The following is an 8,494-nucleotide window of genomic DNA, read 5'->3' on the forward strand; positions in this document are numbered from 1 at the left end:
AAATAAATAAAGTAGTTCCCATGAAACTATAGCTTGATGGGAGGTTTGACTCACAAAACATTTATAAAATATTTGAGATTAAAAGAGTAAACGAGGAAATATAGTAAAACTAAGGGAGATGAAGAATAAATGAAATAAAGTGGGTCCCAATAAATTATAGCTTAATGGAAGGATTATTATTAATAAATTGAGATTAAAGTGATACGAGATGAAAAACAAGTGGATCAAAGGGGTAAAAAAAGAAAATATATTAAAAATAGAAAGGGCATTTTCTTTTGGGTTAAGAGGGGTAAAACTAAAAAAAAAAAAAAAATTGGACGGGTATTATTAAAAAAATGAGATTCAAGGGATAAAAGATGAAAAATAATAAACAGAATTAAAGGGGTATAAGAAAAAATATAGTAAAATTAGAAGAGTTAAAGAATAAAAGAAATAAAATGGATTCTATGACACTATAGCTTGATGGGAAGTTTAACCCACAAACCTGTAGATGATGAGAGATTTTTCATAGTTGGATTTGTTTCCTACAATATTGTAGTTGATTGGACGTTTGTGTCACACACAACTGTTCTAACTCAATTGTGTTTTATTAAATAGATTTTATGTTATTTGAATTTATTATAATAGGAAATGTCTTAACATGACAGAATAAAGTGACAATAAGGAATATATTTAAAAGAATTATTAATAGCGTACTACATGGAAGAAGTATGGCAATGATGATATACAACCACCATAACTCACATTAATGATTTGACTAAAATCTAGTATTAAAATATCTAATCATTTGATTATTGATATTTTGAAAAAATCGTGTACAAGTGTAAAATTATTTTTATGAGAATCTAATAAATGAGTCATTTTTTAAAGGCTCAAAATCTTCAAAAAATTACATTATGATAACAATAGGCAAGATGAGTCAGGTGCTAGAATTTTAGACTTTAAAAAAATGATTAAATTGGCCTACACATTTTAAACGTTTTATATAAATTGAATTCTAATTAAAGAGTTGTCAATATTAAGGAAATCCATAAGTCGTGGAATTAAAAAGGATCCTCATTGGATTTTAATAGGAAACTTTGATGGTAAGGAATTCTAATAAAAAAAAGGAACTCTAGGCCATCTACTCTTCTTTATCCAAGAATGGACCGACACCCTTATTAGGTATCATTATCACAATAACAATTAAAAATTCAAAAATGTGGAGAGTATATCTCTAGGTTATTGGGATTAAATCCATCAAGAACGGTAACTACTGGTTGATCCAAACAATAGAGAATGAGGGAAAGATAAGTCTAGTAATCATAAAAGTGAAGAATCACTAAAGGGGAATCTCGTTCGCTTGCATAAAAAGTCATCAAGTTCATATTGAATCGCAATGTCGAAATGTATGCTTTCTAATCTCTTTTAATAGTACGAGAATGACAATAATTAATAATCTTGAGGTATATGTTAGATTCAAAGATCAAAGATCTTTTGTATGTTCATGAATTTTTTGTGTATGAAGAAACACATATATAGCATGGGCATTAAGAAGAAAAAGGTTTATTAAGTAATTTTTTCCAAAATATTTTGGCCTTGCCTCATAAAATAACTTCTTGTCCAACTAACAAAACACCATGCGTCACACATTTTCTACCATATCCTTAATCTTTCGTCAACTATTTAATGAACCATTAAACAAAAAAGAATTGTATCTCACAATTCTTAACCATGGGATCTTAATGTCTAGAAAATACTTAATGCACTTGATAAATAAATCATCTCTAGTGAACATCTTAAATCAACAATATGATAATTTTGATGTGGAGGTCCACCAAGTAGTGAACGGGCGATACATTATTTACTTGAAAAAATGGATAAATTGGATGTCAAGATCGACGGAATTTGCTTAATTAGATTTCACGTGGTGATTCTGGTATCTAATATATATTGTACGGGAGTTAGATCTTTTGTTTAGCCAAATGTTCATTAATCAAGATCACATACAGTCTTAGGAACGGTGCCTAAGTGGCATATGTTAGTTGGAGTTTCAAACACATCGAACTCCTAACCAATCAATTTTTCTAGTTGCATGTAGTCTGATGTGTTTAAATATTTCCAATAAAAATGTGACACATACACTGTAGGTTTCTTTTAAGGACGGAGCACCGTTCTAGATCACGACTCAATATTTATTACTCTCGAAATTGTTTATTCAAATTTGTGAGATAGTCATTGACCAATGATAGCTTATATAACTTTTATGGGTTTTGCTAATGTCTGCCTCAGGGCACACGTTGAAGTGTATTAAATAATAAATACATTTTGGAAATTGGATTCTGAAGTTATTTTGATAAAAAATAATTTTATAAGAGTATTTTAGGTTCAAAATTCAATTTCCGAAGTGTATTTATTGTGCTTTAACATGTGCCTAACAATACCCAATTTTTACAAATAAGGACGATGTATCTTGTGGCATTAATTGCTTTTATTCATGCCACTTTATCTTCATAAATGTTATTGCAACACATCTCCAATAATTTGTCGTTCATTTTTATACATCTTAGAAAAATAATTGACCTCTTACGTAACTATCTATTTAATAAAATAGGGTGGTTGTTCTCTCCTCTCTCACTCCTCATCTTTGTCGTATCTCAAAACAAGATTTTAATTTTATTATTTTTTATGTTCTTTCCATTTTCAAGAATTCTATAAAATTTTATTATCTTTCCTCTTTAACCTTTTTTCAAGAATATCGCTTGAAATTTATATATTGTCTTGTATTTTTTCTTTTTCTTTTTTCAGTAATATTTTTTCAATTTTATTATCTTTCTTTTTCATTCATTTTTTCAATAATATCCCTCTAAGACTTCAACTTTATTTTTTTTTACATCTCTTAGTCCTTAACCTGAACAAGAGCGTGTACTATCGACGTAGGCAAAGTCTAATGCAAAATAAGTTATGAGTGGGAGGATAAATCTTCCAATTACACATTGATTACGTGTGACACAATCGATGAGATCGTTGAAGGTGTTTGCTCTTTTCATGTGGCCTACATTGGCAGGATGCACGTAAATCACACTCTAGTGTTCCAGTTAATTTTAAATTATTGATTTTGGATAGAGAAAGTTGCTTAACATTTCACTTTGTTGTTATACTTTTATGGTAATGGGATTTGGTGGGTAGCTATCACCTCTCTCACACATCATATTAGAAAATCACATGTTAATGTTTGACATATTTTTGGACAACATAAGGTGGATATTCTCTAATAGATATTTTTTCTCATGTTTGGGGGACGTGCATAATGCATGAGTAAAAATAAGGAGCTATGAAGAAAAACTCTTGGATTTAGATCTATTTAATTCATTCCTTTGCAGTTCTTCAATTGCCTACACTCAAAAATATTCAAAATTTTCTAATCAATCCTTAGTTTCACAAAATTTTGATGCATTTTTTATAACTTTCAAACTAGGGGACCTACCTAAAAATGACCAAATTGATTCTAAGTGCTCAAAGAATTTCTTAAATATAATTCTGAAGGATTGGTTCATTGGTAATTTCGGATCAATAAACAATTAATGCCCGTAGGTATTGAATTCGATACCTAGTATGAACATTAATTCCTCAGAAATCACTCGTGAGGGTGCACTCTCACTTATTTAGTGTGTGTGTGATTTGTAGATATTGCACGTGCCCGAGATTAGTCTTTGGGCAAGACTATGATTTATGGACTGGGCAAAGACCAGATACAAGTCCATTTATTGTTTATCGGGATACTCAATTGTAAAAGAAAAAAGAAAAAATAAAAAATAAAAGAATTTCTTAAATATGGACTGCAAGTCACCCTTATTAAAGTACTAAATTGATTGTTTAAGTCAATAAGACTTCTTTGAAAGCAGGAAAGTTTATACATGTGTGAGGAAAACCAATTTACACGCGTCCACATGGAAAAAAATGTCTTACACGAGTGAATCGTTGTGGGTCCTTTCCAAGAAGCCTCCTCTTTGACCAAGACTCAAGTGCTGTTCGGTAACGTGTGTTACACGACAACCTTGAATAGTTGTGAACTCTTTGTGGCCCCCGTTAAGACCACTATTGAGGCCTATGGCGTCGTTCATAGCTGAACCTACTGCCTAGTTCCTTTGTCCAATTAAAAACAGCTCCAAACAGGACTTTAGCTTCTTTCAATTGGGATTCCAGTAAAGGGTCTAACTCGCGGTCGTCCACGAAGTTTCCATTAACTTGTCCGTAGAAGACGCTCCGGTTATATCTTGCTTTACAGAGAATTATTACCAATTTTTTTCAGGCTTTCCAAAGAATGGTTGGGTATACTTAGGTAAAATTTGGACCATATGTCAGTATGATCGGTGATTTTCAACTATTTAGTTTCAAATATTTTTCATCTTAATTTTGCACGTACTTCTCGTTGGGTCTTAGTATGTGGCTATATTGAAGCAATAAAAAATAACGTTTTCTTTTATGAATAATGATGAATGCACATGATTTTGATACATGGCTGACATGGCAAGAGCACAGAATTGCACATCTTGCTCATGTGTATCATGATGAAAATGATCTATGATTTTGTGGCCTTGTCACATCATCCGCATGCCAAGACCACTAGCATTCATCACGACTCTTTTTTATTGAAAGGTATGAAAAATAACTTCATGGACACTTAGGCCCCGTTTGATTCAGCTGCCTGAATTTGCTGTCAGCTTCTGCTATCAGAATCTACTGTCAGAAGCTGAAACACTAAAAAGCTTGTTTGATAGAATTTTGTAAAAGTGTTGTGCTGTTTACCAGAATCTGATAATTACTGTTTGATACAACTTTTAGAATCTGTTGTATTAGGATAAAATGATTAGAATACCCTTAAGGTTCATAGTGCACCCAGAATGCATTAAAATTACCAGAATACCCTGATAAATGTATAAGTACACTAAATATATATAAATATAATAAAATTATATAAAAATTAAAAAAAATAATTGTATTAATTTTAAAATATTTATAATTCTAAAAAAAAATATAGAAAAATTTATAATCCTATAGAAATTTAGACAACATCTCTTCTTAAAAATAGACATATAAAATTTTCTTGATAAACAAAATACTTGCATAATACACAATCCAACATAATGCACCCAGAATGCAGAAAAAATTATCAGAATAACCCTATAAATATATAATTACACTAAATATATATAAATATAATAAAATTATATAACAAATTAAAAAAAATAATTGTTTTAATTTTAAAATGTTTATAATTCTAAAAAAATTATAGAAAAATTTATAATTCTATAGAAATTTCGACAGCATCTTCTCTAAAAAATGGACATATGAAATTTTCCTGATAAACAAAATACCTGCATAATTAATGTTGATAATGCACTCAGAATGTACTAAAAATAACCAGTATCATTTATATTCATAACACATCCATATAATATCTCATTTATATTCTGACATCATTTATTAGGTAATCCACATTGCATGATCAGTATGTAGCATATGATGAAACTCAATCAAATACAAAGGAAATACATTACCTGGAAGTCTTGAAAATCTAAGAAAGACGATAGAATGATTTCTTAGACAATATAATAATATTTGTCCATAGGTCAAATTGGATATATAAATTCTAATTTTCATTATATTCATAAATAATACATACACTATTAATTTTCCTTTTGTTGGGCAATCTTGAAGAATCCACCTATCAAAAAAAAAATTTGAACCCCCCTACCAGTTAAAAGTTTTGTCCTACATAATGCAACAAGCATTACGAGTATAAGCATCTTTTAATTCCATGATTCAAATTGTCCAATGCAATGTACTTGGCAATTGGCATATGATACATTAGCTCAACTCTCTTGCATATTTACCGAGATCAGAATGTGGTAAATGGATTCCAATCTTATTCTCAAGTGAACAAAACAAATAATATTACCAGTAACAATGAACACAACCTAAAAGCACATTCATATATACATGTAGACCAATCAATTACTAAAAAAAATGATATTTCTTCTAGTAGCAGTGAAAGAAACTGTGTACCATGACCCATGGTTCCAAACTTTGAAAATAGACTTCAGTATTATCGTGCAAAGCATCAAGAGCAACCTTATCAACCTATACCAATAATTTTCCCAAATAAAAAATAATCAATTTTTATTTTTACTGGCACGAAAATCTCAGTAACTAAACAGGCTTTAAAAAAAAACTTACATGTTTGAGTTGCAATTTGCTTGGATGCTCCGAAAACTTCTTCGAAATCAGCATACAAATTCTCGGATGGTTTGGAATCACACCCGCTTTCCAAAATGCATCCAAGAACACATGAGAAAACGAATCGAGATAATCTAAAATTTGATTCAATCTATACATCTTAGCCAATAAACCTCTAGCAACATCAGTAAGTTGCAAGACCCAATTCATGTTCAAACCCTATGAGATCCTCCTCCCAAGTTCTGTGACTGATTGCCCTTCTGAACCAAAATGCTTCCTAGGCGTCGATGTCGCGAGAAAGTTCATTTCTTGACTCAAATATTCAGACCATCTAGATTGGTTATCCCATCTCCTTGATCTTATAGAGGTGGGAGATGCATCTTGAGTAGAAAAATTATGTCTTGAGTTTGCCAAGAATTAAGACCCTTAAATTCTCTGCAAATTAGGCTTTTAAGGTTAAGAGTGATAAATTATAGAATTTTAAACATCCAAAGTTTAATTAGTTTTTCACATTTCTTAATTTCAACTCTTCTAAACATAACAAAAAAGACAAAATCTATAAATCAGAAACTATTATAAAATCTCAATCAGTTATTTGCTTATCATTTTCTTGGATTGACAGGATTAGTTCAGTTTTTATTAAAAAAAAGAAACGAAAATAGGTTAAAAATGACTAGATTTGAAGAATTTCTAAGTGCATTTCGGCATCAATTTACAAAGAAACAAGATTAAGGAATCCAAATTGAGTTATAGATGAAAAAAAACGAACCTTATAAGTAAGAGTTTTAGTCTTCTATTATCAGTAGAGTTGCTTGATCGACATTAAAGCTCGAAAACCAGTAGATCGAAAGCTCGAACTTCAGATCTAAGAATCTGAAAATAACATCAAATAGAAGAAAATCCTTAATCCTCAACAAATTTAAACTAAAATGTACTAAAAACAAAAAATCAAAATTCAGAATTCACAAATCACGGGCTCTAAAAAGATCTCAAAGTCCTCAAATCAGCAAATCCAGCAATCACAGTCTCCAAAACAGAAATCCACACTTCTCAATTTCAAAATGAGATAAATATCTGAAAAAAATAACCTTCGGTGTTGTATTTTGCTCTACCGGCAGAGCTTCCAAGTGAACCAGAGGTACTCCGGTGAAGACTAGATGCCGAAGCAAGCTTGGATTTAAAGCTCGAAGACTTGAGATTCGAACTCATAGAGAGAGGTCTCTCGACCTTCACAGATCCCTTTTGAACATCGTTTCAGTAACCACCAGAAGTCATTATTTGATCCTTCAAGAGCTTTTAGCTATTAAAGAGCAGAGAAACACATATGACTGTGAAGGTCTACGAGAGATAGGTTTGTTCGAGGTTCTGTCGACAGCAAAGAAAAGAAGAGAAGAAGAGAGAGTGAGATTAGTGCGAGAGAGAGAGAGAAAGAGAGCTGTGTGGGCTCTGTCGACGAAGAAGAAAAGAAAACGAAATTGAAGGCATTTGCGTCTTTTCATTTGAGCCGTTTTTCGATAAAAACTTCTCCCATAAACGCAGTTTGGAAAAGTGGCTAATATCCACTTTTAATATTTGTGTTTAAAAAAAGCAAAAGCGTGACGCAATTTTTTGCAATTTCTTGTATCAAACGATAATCACAGTAAAATACGCAGCTTCTCATCGCAAAGGCGCGAAACGCTGTGTTTTGAAGCTCAATCAAACACCACCTTAGTCTCCTATTGAAAGATTACTCGATCTCAAGTCTGAAGATTACTCAAATGGAGTCAATGTTAATTTAAAAATGCATAAAATCAAGATGTATCGGGAGCACAGATATGTAAAATATTATGATTTCAAGAAAAATATAACATGATCAACGAAACGACAATTAACCAATCGATGGATGGGACATGACTGGATCGATACGATCACTCACATGCACTCATTCCTTAAGTATGCTTTGATTTAACCATTCACCAACTTCAATATATTATAAATAAGGGTGAGGTATCAAATGTTGATGTATAATAACTCTAGATATCAAGTAATATGTCTTTTACATCCATCACTCAATCTTCCGTCCACTACGCGAAAACTAAAATTCAATAGAAAAAATTAACGGGCCAAAGCCCACGGATTTTAGAAACTGAATTTTAATGGTCTAGGATCGTCGAAATTCTAGATATTCCCAAATTTAATGGCTTATAGCTGTCGAATTTCTCCCATCCTTCATTAATTTGATAGTTTTGGCCTGTCAAAAAAAATTTGACAATGAAAAATTCGACACCAATTCAAC

The 8,494-nt window shown here is 31.3% G+C and overlaps 1 long non-coding RNA gene across 1 annotated transcript; it reads right to left on the reverse strand.

The window, feature by feature from the left end:
• Nucleotides 1-5,669: 5,669 nt before the first annotated feature.
• LOC147396315 (uncharacterized) lies at nt 5,670-7,729 on the reverse strand. The gene is made up of 4 exons (XR_015180805.1): nt 7,308-7,729; nt 6,989-7,092; nt 6,220-6,654; nt 5,670-6,123 (listed from the first exon to the last, which is right to left on the reverse strand). It is a non-coding gene; the product is annotated as an uncharacterized LOC147396315 (long non-coding RNA).
• Nucleotides 7,730-8,494: the final 765 nt, after the last annotated feature.

The sequence above is a fragment of the Akebia trifoliata genome, chromosome 8 (genome assembly GCF_017979445.1).
Source record: "Akebia trifoliata isolate Shusen 1 chromosome 8, ASM1797944v1, whole genome shotgun sequence".
In the NCBI taxonomy this organism is placed as follows: domain Eukaryota; kingdom Viridiplantae; phylum Streptophyta; class Magnoliopsida; order Ranunculales; family Lardizabalaceae; genus Akebia; species Akebia trifoliata.